Here is an 18,679-nt window from a genome sequence, read left to right as displayed (position 1 = left end):
GGGAGAATGGATAAGATTTTGAGGAAGCATTGATACGTTTTTAAAAGCCCCCTTTTAAATACGGCCTGGATAGACTTTCACAGCCTACTGGCATGCACAGGCATGAAACAACTTTCCAACACGAAAAAAGACCTACACACCTCCCGCGACTTACCAGGAAATAATGTGTATTTTATGATTTTCAGGAAAAATCCAATTAAGTTTTACTTGACTACTTGCCATATTGAATGATAATCATTCCAATCAGAGACTGTTAGTGAGCTCTGTCTGGAGCCATTTCCCCCAGAAGATGGACACAAGAAATCCACCCTAAGTATATTTTTAAAATGTGTTATTAAATATTACAGTCCTGTTCTAGTGCATATAATCTGAATGAGCATTATTGCAGAAATATGAATAATGATGAAAATATGATAAATGTGAGTATGAGAAAAATGGCAAAATATTAGATGGTGACCTCTGGATCAAATCATTGATGGTATCAATCTTTATTAGGAATCATCCTCTTTCTAGGCTGTCACCTTCCCTTATATTAGCACTGTGGGCAGCATTTTAAATGAGTTTCCTATATTGTTTTATTATACACATACGTTTCACTCAGGGGGGCATATTTACTTGAAACTGGTGGAGAGTGGTGTTATGCCATAATTGGTGACACCGTGCTCCTTCAGTTTCAAAACGCAGGGATGCGCCATATTTGCAAGAATGCGGACACCCCTGCGTTTTCCCCAGCACAGGCGCTAAAGAAGCTGCCTAGCACAGGCCCCCTTGCTCCATGTTGCAACAGATGATTGTGTATGTGCAGGAAGGGACACCTTCCTGCACATAAACAATATTTACAGGTGATTTGCTGTTTCAATGTGTGTTGCAGAATGCAGCACACATGGAAAGAGGAAAAATGTGAGAGGAAATGAAACATTTCTCCTAGTATCTCCTGCTTAAAAATATGGGGCAGCGTCAAAAAACGATGGGTGTCATGGTGTAAAACCCACTGTAACACCCATTGCACACCCCTTTCACGCTAAGTGCTGCATGTATAAGGGCATTATTTATGAGGCGGAATTAAGCCATGTTAAGTGGCTTACCACTGCCTTGTAAAAATGTGAAGAACGTAGCGCCACCAGAAAGTCAGGAAAAAGTGACGTTCTGGTGGCGCTAACTCCTTGTAAATATGCCCCATAGTCTTTTATGATGTTTCTCAGTCTGCAACAAGTGAGGTTAGTTTTTATCTTAGTCTACTCACATTTTGGCTGAGGAAGCAACAGACAGCACCAGTAAATGACCTTCATTCAGGCTGAAACCTGAAGCCTCCGCATCTGACTTATATATATGATTTTTCAGTACAATTGAGGAAAAAGGACCAGTAATTTGTGATGTGAGGTGTAAAAGAGAAACATGTTAATATCTTCTGCACAGTTGCCTAAGTGTACTATTCTTCCTTTTTTAATATACTCAATTTAATTGATTTTGAGGATACAAAGAGAACAGTACAGCACAATTCAGCAATGCAGTTACGAACAATGAGAGAATGATAATTCAGTAGTGCATTGACATACATTGCAACCCACAAACCCACATTATTTTGTATGGGTTTAGTCAAAGACGATAGGAGGGACTCCCCTATCCAATCAGTACTATTCTTTCTAAACCACGTTATTGAGTACATAACATATGAGGTATTGATGCACTAACAGCCTGTATCAAAGCACCACACTATATAATGAATGTAAGCAATAAAAAAATAAATGCCTTTATAATAAATGAATGAATGTTACGAAAGGCCCAAAAACAGGAAAGAAAACAAAGCACATGACAGCATGCCCTTCTTTCTCCTATACATGAACAACCCTATTACCTATCTATTAAATTGTGTCAATGATTTCCCTACCCTAGCGGGGGTAATAAAGTACCAGCCCTCTTCTTTTGCGTACGACTTGTTGTTGATATCCAAAACCAGGAGGGGTCTGTGAAACCTGATTGACGGCTTTAACCAGTTTTGCAGAGACTTGAAATTAAAACCTCGAAGACCAAATACATGACTTACACCAAGAAAGGTAGGGCGAGAACGGGTTATTAAGGTGGGAACTGATGTACTGGACACGTGTTGGCTAAAAAGAGGCAAAAAAAAGAACTAAACAAGAACATATGAGAATAAACCTAACAAATACAAAGAAGACATGAATTGTTGATATCTGTTATTTATGTAATACATGTTGACATTAGCGTGTGCTGGGGGAACCAATTCGTTGTACAAACTGGGTGATTTTGGGCGCTCAACTGGGGAGTGGGTGAAATCTCCACCTCAAAGCACTATATATAAATAAATTCACAACAACTTCCAACTGTACTTCTGTAGAGCGCCACAGAACCTTCTGCAAACCTCACCCACGTGGGTGTGTACCAACTCTCGCGAGACTCCCGCTGCATGTTATGTTAGCAAGTTTTGTAGACCGCACAGCTGCCTCAGCAAAGAGGCGTCCCAGCGCTAAGGCAGAAACATAGTGGCTGATGACAGAAGAGGGACACTAAAGTGAAGGGAAAAGGTGAGTTTTGATAGCCTTACGGAAGGCCAGATAGTTATTCATGGCACGGATGGATAGTGGCAGAGTGTTCCAAAGTTTGGCAGCCAATAAACGAAAGGAGCGCCCGCCCGACTGAGCCCTCCTAATTCATAGGCACAGTTACCCGGAATTGTCCCATTGAACGAAGTTGGCGCGAGGGAGAATAGAATGAGAGCAGGTTTGTCAGAATGTCTGGAGAGGAGGATTTCAGAATTTTAAATGCGGTACAAAGGGCCTTAAACTCTACTCGATTGGCAACAGGCAGCCAATGTAGCGGACGAATCACACTGGAGGTGGGGCAGGTTCTAGGGAGGCCCATAAGAGTTCTGGCTGCAGCATTTTGGACTCTTTGCACTTTCAGGACTTCAGTCTTGTTGACCCCTAAATAGAGTATATTGGCATAGTCCAGTCTTGACAGGATGGAGGCCTGAATAATCATCTACCTGATGGATGGGTCAAAGAACCCCAGCAGCGGTTTGAGCCCCTGTAATATGCCAAAACAAGTCCCTGCAACTTTCTTGGTTTGAGACTGAAAGCTGAGGGCCAAGTCAACCCAGACACCTAGGTCTTTCACCACCTGCTTAGGGGTGGGTGCACAGCTCAGTATGGCTGGCCACCAACGTTCCCCCCATAGCACCGGGTCTCTCCCTACCAGCAGAACCTCCGACTTACTTCAATTGGAGACAGTTGGCAGTCATCCACTCGGCGACAGCCATGAGATAGTCCTGAAACTTAGAGGCCTTCCCCATGGAGTCATCCGAGGGAGCAACTACCAACTGTGTATCATCAGCATATGATACAATTGTGAGCCCTCTGCTCCATGCCAGGACTTCCAAAGGTTGGACATAAAGGTTCAAAGGCATGGGGCTCAAGGCAGAGCCCTGAGGAACCCCTTGTTTGTTGGAGTGGGTCGTGGAGGCGAATGGAGGGGCCACAACCTGGAAGGTCCTATTGGAGAGAAAGGAGGCAAACCAATCCAGGGCAGAGTCCACAATACCCTCCTCTTCCAGCCTAAGCAGCAGGATCTGATGAAAGACTGTATCAAATGCCACATTGAGGTCTAAAAGCATCAGAGCCGATGTATGACCCTCATCTAGAACAAGCCTAAGATGCTCAATGACAGCTAGGAGAGCAGACTCCGTGCTATGACCTGGGCGAAAGCCATTCTGAGACATGTCCAGGCGATTATTCTCCTCTAGAAATCTAGTGAGAATAGAAATGATGTGGGTCTCAGTGATCTTAGCGATCCACGGCAGGAGCGAGATGGGGCGAAAATCTTCCAGTTTGGCTGCATCCAGGGAAGGTTTCTTAAGCAAAGGAACCACCATGGCTTGCTGCCAAGTACTGGGAACAACTGCACTGGACAAGGATAGATTGATCACCTGGCTCAGAGGTGACAGGAGCACAGGTGGCGATTTCATGAATTGGGCAGGCTTGAGGGGGGGTCAGCAGAGGAGCCAGATTTAAATTTCTTACATAGCAACCGTAGCTCCTCCAAGGAGACCAGCGGGAACTCAGCCAGTGTGTGTGTAGGGGGTAGTCCAGGCACATGGTCAGGACTCATGGCAGCATGAGGAAAGGTCTTATAAATATTCTCCACCTTTTTGACAAATAAGGTGGCGAGAGCCTCACACTGCTCATCCGATGATAAAGGAGACACTGCAGGAACCCCCGGCTGTTTCAAATCCTTCAATAGCACAATTTGAAAATCACGCAATAGAAAAGCTTCTTCTGTTTAACGTGGGACTCTACACCATACAAACAGCAGTTGGTCACAACCTAACCTACTTTTCTAACTGCCAAAAAGCTACCAAATACAGTTATATTTTTGACTCCCGCCCATTTTTTATCTTCCCTTGTAAGTCCTTATTCCTTCTGAAGCTTACTGATTCAGCTGAGCACTACTCTTGTGACTGACATCTCCATACTGCACCATGGTTCGCCTTTGGATTTTGGGACACAGTTTCATCAACTGGGTTGGAGAATGTGCCTTTAATTGTAGAATCAACACAAATCTTGGATTTCCACACTTGCCATCAGTTGTTACCAATGGTTGAGAGCATTTTGGATTGTGAGTACCCAGACCTGATGATAATGCACTGTGGTGGGAATGAGTTAGGCAAAACCACCGGGGTTGCTCTTGAAATCCAAATGAAGGAGACCATCTCACAATAGATTTTTCTCTTCCCTCAGACTGCCTTTGTATATTTTAATATATGTCAAAGGCAAAAATGGCAATAGTCAAAAGAGTTTTGTCATAAGATTGAGTAGTCTCAGAAGCATGTCAATAAAAACGTTTCTGCATTTCATGGAGACCATGGCATGGGCTCTATATATCATAGCAAAATGCCAGGTGCCTATAGGAGAGATGGAGTGCACTTCACTGCAGAAGGGAACAGTATCTTTCTTAATAACATCAAGGAGTACATCTATTTCTATCTGTAACTGAACAATGCACTCTAAGCAAAAAGGCTCTTGTCAGACCCACCCTATTCCTACATTATAATATTATGTTATATTATAGCTCCATTTTTTTGGGCATACTGACACCCGCAAGACTCTCGCAAGAGCGTGAGCCACAAATGTCTGCCCCCATGCGGATATTTCTCCTAGTCTTGCGAGACCCTCGTGGGATGGTGAAACACCTCGTGGCAGACCCAGTAATTTCCTGTTCGAGTCTCACAAGATGCTCGGGGGATCAGCTTCACGCAGCGAGCTTTACGCCTTGAAGCTTGCATACTACTCCTAAAGGATCGCAAAACAATTCTAAGGAAATGGTAGTATATGCAAGGGATTAGCCTATCTACTGAGAATCCGTTGTTGGATAATGGGCGTCCACACTAGGGTGTGAGACGGGACTGCCCTGTCCTTTAAAATTTCTCTCTCAGATGACATATATGCATAGTAGGGTGTGGGTATGGACTGGCCTCTCCTTCAAGACCACTCTCTCAGATGACGGATGTGCGTAGTAGGGTGTGGGGAAGGACTGCCCTCTCCTTTCAGACCTCTTTCTCAGACAACAGGTGTACGTAGTAGGTTGTGTGGTTGGACTGGCCTCTCCGTTAAGACCTCTCTCTCGGATGATAGGCATGCATAGTAGGGTGCATAGAGAGCAACTGGCCTCTCCTTGGATACCTCTCTCGCAGATGATGGGCTACGTAGTTGTAATTGGTGAGGGACTGGCCTCTCCTTTCAGGCCTCTCTCTCAGATGATGGGTGTGCATAGTAGGGTGTGTGGGTGGACTGGTCTTTCCTTCGAGAACTCTCCCTCAGATGACGGGTGTGCGCAGTAGGGTGTATGGGGAGCAACAGACCTCTTCTGTTAGACCTGTTTTTCAGATCACGGGTGTGCGCAGTACAGTGTGGGGTGACCAGCCTCTCCTTTCAGACCTTTCTCTCAGAATACGGGTGTGCATAGTTGTAAGTGCGGAGGGACTGGCCTCTTATTTCAGATCTATCTCTCTCAGATGATTGGTGTGCATAGTAGGGTTGGTGGATGAACTTACCTTTCCTTCAAGACCTCTCTCTCTCAGATGACGGATGTGCGTAGTTGGTCGTATGGGAAGCAACTGACCTCTCTTGTCAGACCTCTCTCTCAGATTACTGGTGTCCATATTAGAGTGTGTGGATGGACTGGCCTCTCATTTGAGACCAACCTTTCAGATGATGAGTGTGTGTAGTAGTGTATGTGGAGAAATACTGGCCTCTCTGCTGAGACCTCTCTCTTGGATGATGGGTGTGCATAGTATGCTGCAGCCAGGGACTGTCCTCCCCACTAACACCCCTCTCTTTTATGATGGGTGTGCATAGTAGGGTGTGGGAAGAGCCTTAACTCTTCTCACAACTCATACCAAGCTAATGTGTGTACATAGTAGTCACTGATAAACACCCACTCCAGTAAGACTCCTTCCCACATTACTAAGTGTGCATACCAGAGTGTATTCAGACATCCTCTACTCCTTCCTACTTTTCACAATGTTGCAGGAGTCTCACGAGATTGTAACTTTTTTAAAGAAAATAATTAACCTTCTAATCATTACAGTACTTATCTCTTACACACTTTCTCTAAAAAAAACTAAGACCACAATATGCATTCCTACTAATAGAGTGTATTGAGAACTCCTCTACACCTTTTTACTATTGTGCATTGTGCAGCACAGATAGAAGTTTCAAATCATGATTTTTTAAATGATTGTTTATGTGCAGAAAGGGACACCTTTCTGCACATAATCAATCAATGGCATTTTGCTGTTTTGATGTGGCTGCACAATGCAGCATGCATAGAAACAGCAAAAACAAGGAGAAATAAAGCATTTCTCGTTGTTTTGCCACGTTAAGACCAGGTGTTCCCTGGTCTTTATTTTGGCGCTGCCTCCTATTTAAGCCACCCTTGTGAATAGGGGGCGGCGTCAAAATCAATGGGTGTTGCAGCAGGACGCCCACCGCGACACCCATTGCTAAGTGTAGCATGAAAGGGGGCCTTATTTACACGGCGGCGTTAAGTGGCTTAATGCCACCTTTAAATAAGGCAAAGCCCCTATCGCCACAGGAACGTCGTTAAACGTGATGTTACTGTGGCAATACTGGCTTGTAAATATGCCCCTATGGGTCTTATTTACAAACCTCTCACGCTGCAGGTGTGTCATATTTAATATGGGAAAAAGTGGCGTACCAGCGGCTCAATGGACTTGTAAATAAGCCTCTATGTGTATCTAGTGTCAATTCACTAGATACTAACCTTTATAAGACAGAATCTCTTGCCAACCCACTGGGTGGCTTGCTTCATCATAGGCTCCTTCTCACATGGATAAAAGGGAAATGTGGGCTACACCCCTATATAGATACAATGAAGCTCTTGAGGTGTGATAGGTAGAGGGAGCTCTATGATATCTGGGGGTGCTTCCTGATATGGGAGTGAATTGTTAACACTGCCTATTGGTAGACCCTCTCAGCCTTTATTTACTGTCCACAATGACCAGGATTAAGAGTTAAGGGCATTCTATTAATTCACCCTACATGGAGTTCGACATATAGAAACATTTTTCTCATGGACTGCCCTAAAAGTAGACCTAGAGAAAGCTGCTGTGTGATTTCATCAGGACCTAACCCTCATTGAAGTAATAAAAGAGTAATTGCAAATAATTAGGAGACATAGTTAACGAGTGGATAAAACTGAATCATCTCATGGAACCTGTGAGAATAAAAACATATAGAATAAGGAATAATGTTCTCTAATCATTATAACATACTGTGAGAAGCGAGCAGTACTTTTGCCAACTGAATAACAGAACCTATTACTAAAAGATCTCTTTGGACCCTACAAGAGTCTTACAGAATTGGCAGTAACCCCACTTGATAATGAATGAATGAACAAATGAGAAGCTGAATTTCTACAGACTATCCTAAAGCTCCTTACTGCTGCATCCTTTACATCGCCTGAGAGACCTATAGCGTCAGGCGTAGGCTCCATACTAGAACCATTGTCCCAAATCACAGACTGTTTTTTAAGGCCTTTAATGAACAAGATGCTTTCTTACCCAATAGATACAAAGGATGCTCTCATTTTATTAGAGAATTTAGCTTTTGATCTTGAGATAAACACATTATCTTGCCTTATCATAGAAGTTCTATTCTAGGTATTACCTTTATAAAACAGAACCCTCTCCCACCTTAAATGTCCACCTTTTTCCACTTGCACTAAATAGATATAGGGGCATAGTTGCAAGCACCTTTCGGCACAGGAATGTCACTTTTAGTGACGTTCCTGATGCAATAAACCATTCGCCTGGTGTCCCTTCCTGCACATACACAATCATAAAAAAATGACGATTTACAACTTCTATGTGTGCTGCACAATGCAGCACACATAGAAGTTACAAATCGCCATTCTGGATTGTTTATGTGCAGGAAGGGACACCTTCCTACACATAAACAAGTATTCCCTCAACGCAGGCACCCTTGCACCATACTGCGTTAGCGCTAGGCAGCTTAAATTAGCACCAGCGCTAGGGGAAATGCAGGGGTGCATCGTATTATTGTACATACGGCGCATCCCTGCATTTCTAAAGTGACGGAGCGTGGTGTTAGCAATTTTAAAGCTAACCCACGCTCCGCCACTTTCTTATACATATGCCCATAGTTTCCTTACTAATTTTTCGTAAGGCTCTCTTGTTGTGGTATGAATTATTTTGGTGGGTGGGCATCGGATTTTTGCTTTTGTCCGCCCTACTCTCCTGTTTGTTGTTAAAGTTATTAGAACGGTGTCAATACTACTGTAGGTGTCCAAGGTGGTTAAAAGTTTAGTTAATTTCTTGTTGTTTTTGTGTTTTACATGTAATGTGGTTTTAGTTTGTTTCTCTTCATTATACTAGTATTTAATAGTAAGAAGTTTGTAGATGTGCATGTTTTTTGTGCATGCCGCGTTGTCTGTGAAGTGTGCAGTTTGCGGTATTTGTGTTTTTTTATTGTAAGGAAGTGTATTCTGGTATTTCTTGTATCCAATCATGTGCACAAGCCTCCCCAGGTTGACTCCATTCAACTGTTTGTTTTGAACATGAGAGAAGGTTGACAGCTGCTTCAGTTACTCTTGCATCATTGTTTTTTTCTTAACTACGAGCCAATAAAATATATTACATTGGAGCCCCTGAAGTTTTTAGTGACTGACTGTATGGTATCAAGGAATATTGATATGATATATTTATTAACTGGAATTGATCTGGGATGGCCTCTCTCCGGATTGTAGCAGGTTAAATGGCAGTGCTATCTGCTTATGGTAAATGGTCCTGAAGGTATGGACTGTCAGCAAGAGCTGAGCAGAAGGTTGTTCCAAATATGGGTGTTAGGGCCAGTTGCAGTATTGCTGGGAGTTAAGTAAGTTTTGACAGAGGAATACAGACCTCAATGAAGGGCGAAGTTGTTCCATACTTCCTTTACTTGGATCCGCTCTGAGGTCTTTAGAGGGTCGGAGTAAATGTGAAATAAAGAACCCTCAAAGGCCTAGTGAGGGGTATCCTTAAGGAGGGTAAAGTTGGATGAGGGCTTGGTGGTGTGATGGTTTACCAGGTTGCTCAAAGGAAGGATGGTTTTTGTCCAGTGATGGCGCCTGGGGTGCTCCAAGTGCTAACGGGTACGTAGAATAGGCAAGTGTCTAATTATGACAGCAAAAGGGCAATGCTAGGGTACCAAGTATTGGTGTCTGGGGAAGCTGATCCCACAGGGGGGAGTTTAATTGCATTTTACAGAATAGCAGCATCAACGGAGTCAGCAGTAGGGCTGGTTATTATTGATAAAATGCAAACAAAATTGCACAACGGGCAGAATGGGTTTAGCAGATGGATTAGTACTTTGTATTGATATGTACATTTTTGAGGTGATGGTTCTCTGTAGACAGAATTTGATGAGGCTGTAATTTGTCAGAAAGTTATCCTCTTTGATGAATTATTTTGGCTAACTTGGAACTAGGGTTGGAAGATCAGGATTTTTCATCAGAGCAGGTAGATATCCCAGAGAAGAGTTATGGTGTGCATTTATTAATTTCTGATTGTTGCAGAAAGGGATAGTGGAATAATTGCTGGTAATTCCAGGATGGCGAATAAGGACTAGCAGGGCCCTGATGGATGACGGATGAGTCAGAAAGGATGTTGGTAGCGAGAAAGCGAAGCAGAAAGGTCAATGAATGTTGACCATTTGGTCAGAGGGGGTGCACCTGCTTTAAAGTGTTTCTTAATCTGTGTGACCAAGGATGAGGCATGAGGAAGACGAAGGCTCAAAGAAGCTTAGTGGTCTTCTCTGTTAGAAAATGGGATGGAGAACATCTAGGTTGGCATGTTTCCACTCCTACTTGGGTGGGATACATTGAACACCTCCCCGGATGCCCTTTTTTAGGCTTTTAGATCTCTAGAAGACAGGGTTGCACCAGTTGGATCCACCTGCGGCAGGAGAATCACGCAATGTTACAAATAGTTTTCCTCTAAGCTCAGATGGTAAAGGCTTAAAGTGAGACAATGTTACTGGAGGTGTTGGAAAGTTTACACTAAGGATAAGAAACAAGAGTATAAGGATAAGTTTAACTTTATATCCTCCCAGTTGCAATCTTCATCTATTATCTCCAAAGACCTTTTTAAGAGAGTTAAAGGAGGAGGAGGGCAACATCCTAAACAAAGCCAGAAATAGCTGCCTTCCAGATGCTCTTCCACAGCCTGTTTTCATCTCTACTAAACTCAACAAGATCTATGAGGAGTTTAAGGTTCAGGCGACGGAGGCGCACCTCTAATCCCATTAGGAAGCCAGAATTTACTGAGCCAGTTACCATATCACAACTCGCCCATTCAGTCTTACCAAAGTGAGTGCCATCTTACCTGACATCAAGTCAGCTTTCTGAACGATCCCTGCTCCATAATCCTGTCTCCAAGGCCCCCTGTCTGCAATAGGTGAAGCAATTCAATCGGTTATCAATTCTTCGCTACATAAAGCTCTTCAAAAAAGGGGAAATAATGCCCTGTTGAAAAAATCAGGGTGGGACTCTTCTTAGCTAAAAACAAAAACGTATTGACCTACTAAGCAAACCCCTTCTGTTGCTAGAAGCATGACAAAATGCCAGCCAGGCCGGCAAGACGAAAGGAGTGTCCTAGATTAGGGTCATGCTGGGTGCCGCCCGGGACATAGCATAGAAACTGTTTTAGTGACCATGCTTGATCAGCTGTGTATATAGCAGAACCAATGACTGTGCAGCTGCATCATTCAGCAGCTTTCAATATGGTCAACCGCGACATCCTGTTGCACTGCTTTGATGCTGCCAGGATAGCTGGGTGGACATTAGATCAGTTTGCCTCTTTTTTCATACACAGAACTCAGGGGCATAGTTACAAGGCCCCTGTGCCACCGGAGTGTCACTTCTGTTTTACGCTCCGGTGGCGCAAAATGCTGAGCCATATTCACAAGGCCACACAAAGCCACACTGCGTGGCTTTTCATAGCCTTGTAAATATGAACCCCTTCCAAGCATTACTCTGCGTGAAAGATGCATTCCATGGGTGTTGCTGTGGGTGTTCCCACACAACACCCATGGATTCTGATGCATTCCCACATTTACAAGGTTTCATAACTCTGGGAATGCGTCAGATTCTAATGCTTCCCCGGGCGAGGCATTAAAGTGGCGCAACAAGGAGAAATGCCTTTATTTCTCCTCGATTTTTGCTCTTTCTATGTGTGCAGCACACATAGAAGGAGGAAAACACCATCAATGATTGTTTTTGTGCAGGAAGGTGTACCTTCCCACACAAAAACAATCATCCCTGCCACGCAGGCACCCATGCACCTTGGTGCAAAGTTGCCTGCATTGGCGCTAGACAGCCAATGGTGTGCCAGCAGAGAGGAAAGCACAGGGATGCATCATATTGTTGTCAATACGGCGCCTATCGTGTTTCATATCTATATCAAGACACTCTGAGACCTAATATGATCATTTGGGTTTGCTATGTTAGGCTATGCAGATGACACGCAGTTTCTGTTTAAATGTTATCAGTTTTCTACCAACTCCATTAGACAGCTGCAGCATTGCCTGGCTGGCAAACAGCTGTTAATGTCACGTTTTTTCCTTCAGCTAAATGGTGACAAGACAACGCTATTAATCATCAGTGAGGATTCCAAGACCTGAACCAAGTTCTGGACCCAGCAGCTTAGCCCCTTCCCCATGCCAGTAAAGTCTGTCAAGCATACCTTCGATCAGAATCTGTACCCCGCCCCCCCCCCCCGGATCCTGATAGTCTGGGCTATAAGGTTTGCTCAAATTAGAACTCTACGAAAAATCCAACCTTTTATTTCCTGTGTTAAGTCTGGACAGATTGATTGAACATGTGTTTTATTTGACGTCCCAGGTCTGCGCGTTGCTCTCCGCAACCTATGCCTAGTGCCAGAGGCTGGTGCCTCGACCTCAAGCCCCGAGACCTCAGGTTCGGTCCCGCAGTGCTTGATCCACTCCTGATATTTGTCTTCTGTATAGAGGTGTCTACCTAGTGTATTTGTCTTCTGTACATCTGGTGTATATCTAGTTTATTTAACTCAACTGTCATTATTTGCTTGATTTTATTGCTTTAGTAGTCTAGTATCTGTTTGTTGTTGCTTGCGCTGTTGTGCTCGTCCCCGCAGTTCCCACCATTCCCCCTCCCCCATTGCTCCCCGCTCCCACTCCTCTGATAGCCCCTTCCCCTTCTACGACTATTTATGCAGGCCATTTTGCGGCATCTGTGAGTAGCCCTGACCACCCTGGTCTGTGCGCCGCACCCCACAGCCTCTGCCTAGTGCCAGAATCTGCTGCCTCGTCCTCAATCCCAAGACTTCGGTTCTGTCCCACGATCACCCGGATGCTGGTTCCACTCCTGGTATTTGTCATCTGTATAGCTGGTGGTATCTAATGTATTTGTCTTCTGTATAGCTTTTGTCTGTCTAGTCTATTTAGCTCAACAGTCCATTATTTGCTTGATTTTATTGTTTCAGTAATCCACTGTCTATTTATTGTTGCTTGCATGGCTGCACCCGTTCCCACCCTTCCTATCATTTTTTTCCACACTGTTGCTCCCCGCTCCCAGCCACCTACCTCCCTGACAGCCCCACCCCCTCCCAGGACTACTTATGCAGGCAGCTTCGTGGCCGCGCCGCTGGCACATCGAAGGCAAGCCAAAGGCAAGCCCATCTGCACCCATCCAAGCCTGGACCACGCTCAGTGCCACAAACCCAGGTTCCTCGGCCATCAATCGCAATACCACCATTGAGCTCCTTGTCCTGGCCCCAGTGGCGGCTGCAACAACTGCTGCATTTTCTCCCTCAGACACACAGAAGGACGCTTCGCCTGCCACTGCTGCTGGTTCACCTGCAGAACCAACACCCCCTCCGCACCTACACAACCAACCTTCAACCCTTCGCAACAGCTCCAGTGCAAGCTGTTCAACGTCATATCCCTTTGCAAGCATGCCACTGAAATCTGGGACACCATCACCACTTCCACACCCAACATGCTATTCATCACCGAGATCTGGCTCACTCCGGCCTCAACCTCCAACATCATGACTGCAACGCCCCACAGCCACAAGATGTTACACAGGGACCGTCCCAACAAACACGGAGGAGGCATCGCCATCATCCACAAGAAGACCCTCCATTGTACCACCTCCAGGATGACATCTCATTAATCATGGAACATCTAAACTTCCAGATGTGGATTTATGCAAATACACCCATCAGAGGAATTCTCGCCAATAGACCCCCGGAACACCGCTCCAGCTTCTGCAATGCCATCGCCAAACTCATCACTCCCCTGATAATCGACTCCAGGAACTACATAGTCCTCTGCGACCTCAATTTCCACCTAGATAACCCCAGTGATCCCGCCTCCACCAACCTACTGGAAAGCATGAGCAACATTGGACTCACTCAACTAGTCCCTAGCCCCACACACTGCGTAAGACACATACTGAACCCTATTTTTACAGCCAGCGACAGAATCAAATTCAGCCACACCACCAAACTCACCTGGACTGAAGACAGCATTGTCCACTTCACCATCACAGGCTCACCACAACACACTGCCAATCCCACACCCCTGCACACCGCAGCTGGAACAGAATCAATGAGCCCAACTGGACTGCCGCCCTCAACACCAACAGACCCCACACCTTCAACAACCTTGAGACATCCGTCCGCGACTTCTCCGACTGGATCTCCAACTGCACCGACACTGTCACCCCCATTAAAAAGGCCAGTACTAGAAGATCCTCCATATATGTCTAATGGCACCCCCCCCCGAATTCCGATGCTTCATACGCGAGTGCAAACGACTGGAGAGACGATGTCGCTCCAGCAAGAAAACTTCTGACCTAACCACCTTCAAAGCGGCCCTCAGCAAATACCACTACCACCACCTCAATGAAGCCAAAAAGGTCACCCTGACCATCTGCATTGAAGCAAGCAGCAACCAAAAGAAAGAACTCTTCAGCATCGTCAGAGAATTTTCATGCCCTTCTGCCACTGAGACCTTGGTCCGCCCCTCCCCAACTTTCTGCGACTCCCTGGCGAACTACTTCCACAATAAGATAACCGACATCTACAGCAACTTTGCCCAGCTGCCATCTGACTCTCTACCACGTCCCGACACACTCCTACAACTCCTACAGCCACCTCACCAAATGGACCCCACTCACCATGTCTATCACCACAGCGATTATGACCTCTATTCATTCTGGAGCACAGACAGACCCCTGCCTCACCACATCTTCAACCTGGGACAAAAGGCAATAGCAGCGCACTCACGACCATCCTCAACTCCTCCATCACCACTGCCATGTTCTCTGACTCCTGGAACCAAACAGAGGTGAAACACCCCTCAAGAAGCCCTCTGCCAACCCCAGCGAGTTCAAGGACTAACGTCCTATCTCGCTGCCCCCCTTCCCGGCTAAGGTTCAGTAGAAAGCCATCAAACACCAGCTGACTGATCACCTGGAAGGAAACAACCTACTCAACCCCACCCAGTCAGGCTTCCGCTACAACCACAGCACCGAGACTGCCTTGATAGCTGCAACCGATGACATCAGAGCCATCCTTGACCCTGGCGAGTCAGCGGACCTGAACTTCCTTGACCTCTCAGCAGCTTTCAACACTGTATCCCACCACAATCTCGTCGCCAGACTCCACCACATCGGCATCACGGGAAACACCCTCAAGTGGATCTCCTCCTTCCTCACAGGACACACAAAGAAACCACCTTCCGCCATTCAACTCCGAGGCCAAGAACATCATCTACGGAGTCCCCCAGGGGTCATCCCTCAGCCCCATCCTCTTCAACGCCTACGTGACATCATCCACACACACTGAATCAACATCATCTAAAACGCAGATGACACCCGACTCAGCCTCTACCTCAGGGATAACCACCAGATGCAGTTTCTAGAATGCCATGACCAATGTCACCGACTGGATGAGATCTAACTGCCTTAAACTGAACAAAGACAAGACCAAAGTTCTCATCTTTAGAAACAACACCTCCTCATGGGACGACAAATGGTGGCCCCCGGCACCTACTCCCATCACTTACTCCCATCAACCATGCCGCAACCTCGGCGTCAACCTAGACAGTGACCTCTCACCAGCTCAATGCAGTCACCTCTTTCTGCTTCCTCACACTCCACATGCTCCCCACCAGCACCATGAAAACAGTAACCCAATCCCTCATCACCAGCCGTCTAGACTATGAATGCACTTAACACCAGCTCCACCCATTTCCTCAAATGATTACAGACCATCCAGAACGCTGCAGCCAGACTCATCCTCGACCTCCCCAAATGGACCATCATCACCCCACTTAAGAAACCTCCACTGGCTCCCCATCCCGAAGAGATGCCAGTTCAACTGCTGAGCCTCGCCTGCAAGGCCTTCCATAGTGCTAGCCCTCCTACATCAACCACTGCCTGACCTTCCACCAACCGACCAGACATCTCAGATCAGCTTCCCACGCCCTTGTGCATGTTAATCGCATCCGACGAAGCTGCAGTGGAGGCTGCTTTTTCTCCTACCTCGCCACCAAGTCCTGGAACAACCTCCCTCTCCACCATTGCACCTCCCCTTCACTCACCGAATTCAGGAGGGAACTCAAGACCTGGCTCTTTGACTGAGGCTCACCGCAACACAACGCCTGGATACCCCCGGGGTGATAAGCTGCATTTAAAAAATGCTGATTGATTGATTAATTCGACCAATGCTACCGCAATGTGATCAACCTAGTTCTTCCAGGCAAGGGACAGTTGGCAATGTCTTCCGGTAAAATCTTATCCATAGAGCATTCCTTCCTTATGACTGGCCCATGTTTCCTATCTCACCTACTGACTCCTTACCAGCTCCCCCCGATTGCTGCGTTACAGCAGGGCTATCTCACTGCTCTGCGTACTACATTTCAAATAGATCAAATGTGGTTGTGGAGACTTCTCTTTCATTGGACCCAAGTTTCTGAATGACCGCCCTCAGGAGAGATGGTCAAACTTCCTAGCTTGTATGTAGGCAAGTACAAACTATCGTACGTTCCCAGCTCTAGCCCCAGTTGTGGGTTGGAGCCTTTGTAGCTCCTATTTTGTAACACTAGTTCTGTCCTATCAATATGTATTTTATGTTTTTAAGTCTGTGTTAGTGTATTCTTTTCTGTTCCTGGTGTCAAGATGCTCCAGTGACTGCGTGCTCAATAGAACTACTGATAATAAGTTGAAAGAAAAGCTCCAATTTGTTTTCATCCGTTTGTCCCTGGTGTCCCATGGGCTTCCTCCCTGGGGGACAGATTAGGGGTAAACACCCCCTATCTGCCCCCCAGAGAGGTGATAAAGTCTGTCCTGCATTGGGATTAGGAGCAAAACAGGTCCATTCCCATGGGGGACGCTCCCCTACCCCTCCAAAAAACATTAAAAACAATATTCCCGAGTTTCTAGTGGGCTTTCTGCCCCTTCACCGCTACTGGGGGCTGATGGGAGGAAACACCACCTATCTGCTATGGCGGAAAGTTGATATTCCATGGGGGGGAGGGGGAGCCCAGGCCCATGCCTAGGGTGGACACTCTCCCTGCAAACAAAGATCCCTGGTGACCTTGCAGACTGCATCCATGCTTGCATGCCCAGTCCAATTCCCAAGCAGGGATCCATTAAGGAAAGACAATGCCTGCACAGAGGACAACCTATTGATGTCCTCAGCACTATGAAGATACTGCAGATGATGTCAATAGTTTGATGTGTCCTGACACAGCATTTATAATGGAAATTTAAGTCAAATCTACCAGACAGCCAAAGCTGCCTGGTTGCCAAATACATATTGTGGGCTCACTAACAATTTAAAGGGGCTTAAAGTCTGCCCACTACGTACCATTTGTTGGCTTTATTGTCACTCTCCTTTGCTTGGCCAAGCCCGTCCATCTTGTGTTTGACCTGTCACCGGAGCATCACGTTTTTACCATATTTCTGATTGGGTGACGTTGTATCCTTCCTCTGCTCACTTTTAGGGAACTACTTTTTTCTTTTGAGATGTGTCCTGAATAGTGCTGTGTTCACTTTAATACAGTCTCTTCTGCCCAGCTGCATCCTCTTTTGCTGGACATGTGTATGCTATGCTTGCTCGCTTCACTGCACTGAAAGCAGTTACAGCTGTGGTGTGGGGTATTCTTTCCTCCCTTTGTCCCCCTTCTGAGTTGGCATTTGACCCTTTCCTATTTACTTGTCGGTTCCTAGGCACACAGCAAAATTGTGAATAAAGTGTTTGCTTTCAGAGTTCCTCCTGTTTTGCCAATATTTCCTCCTCTCAAATCAGTCTACAGGAGCTTTTCTGTCACTCTTTCCACGTTACAGTTTTCATGGTCTGGTTTGAAAGTGCAGCTGTCGCGAGAAAATCATGTGAGCATCACTAGAAAGAGGCTTTGGCGCCACCCACATGTTGGGAATCAGGAGTATATGTTTTGATTGGACAGAAGTTGTGTGCTTCCACAAAAAAGTGCTTGCCCTTCACACAGCTGTCACCATTTTATTTATCCAGCTGCCTGAGCTGAGGGGCACACACAGAACTTGTAATTCTAAGTGTTAACCAGATAATTTATGTCATATTTCTCTGGCAGCAGCAAAGATGGGAGGAGGGCAGACATTAACTTATATAGATGTTTAGGTCTTGCTTGAGAGTGCAACTGTCACCTGACCTTTTAATCTACACCAATATTATTCTACAGTTCTTTGCTTCCACACAAATACATATCCATTCTATTGCTAGTTACTGGTAATGCTTTACTTTGCCATCCAACATTCCTTTAAACTAGACCTGTTGGTATTACTAATGTTTGTTTCTGCTTTTAAAAGGTTGTTCGCTTGAACGAGCCTTCCCGAGTTTAGTAAGGCTGGCTACTTCTATTGTTTATCCTCATATATGGCCCATACCTTTTATTTTTTAAATAAAAGAAACTGTAAAAGGCAGCCATTTTTATAGCTAATAGCAGGTTGTCATCACATTTCCTCTGACCTGTTGCTTTGTAATACAGTCTCTCTCGGCAACAGGAGAACAGCTGTATTTTCATAAATGCCTGGCTTAACGTTAATGTGTTTCTTCATTTGT

Source organism: Triturus cristatus, chromosome 3_1 (assembly GCF_964204655.1).
Source record: "Triturus cristatus chromosome 3_1, aTriCri1.1, whole genome shotgun sequence".
Classification (NCBI taxonomy): domain Eukaryota; kingdom Metazoa; phylum Chordata; class Amphibia; order Caudata; family Salamandridae; genus Triturus; species Triturus cristatus.
Note: the sequence above shows the minus strand (reverse complement) of the source record.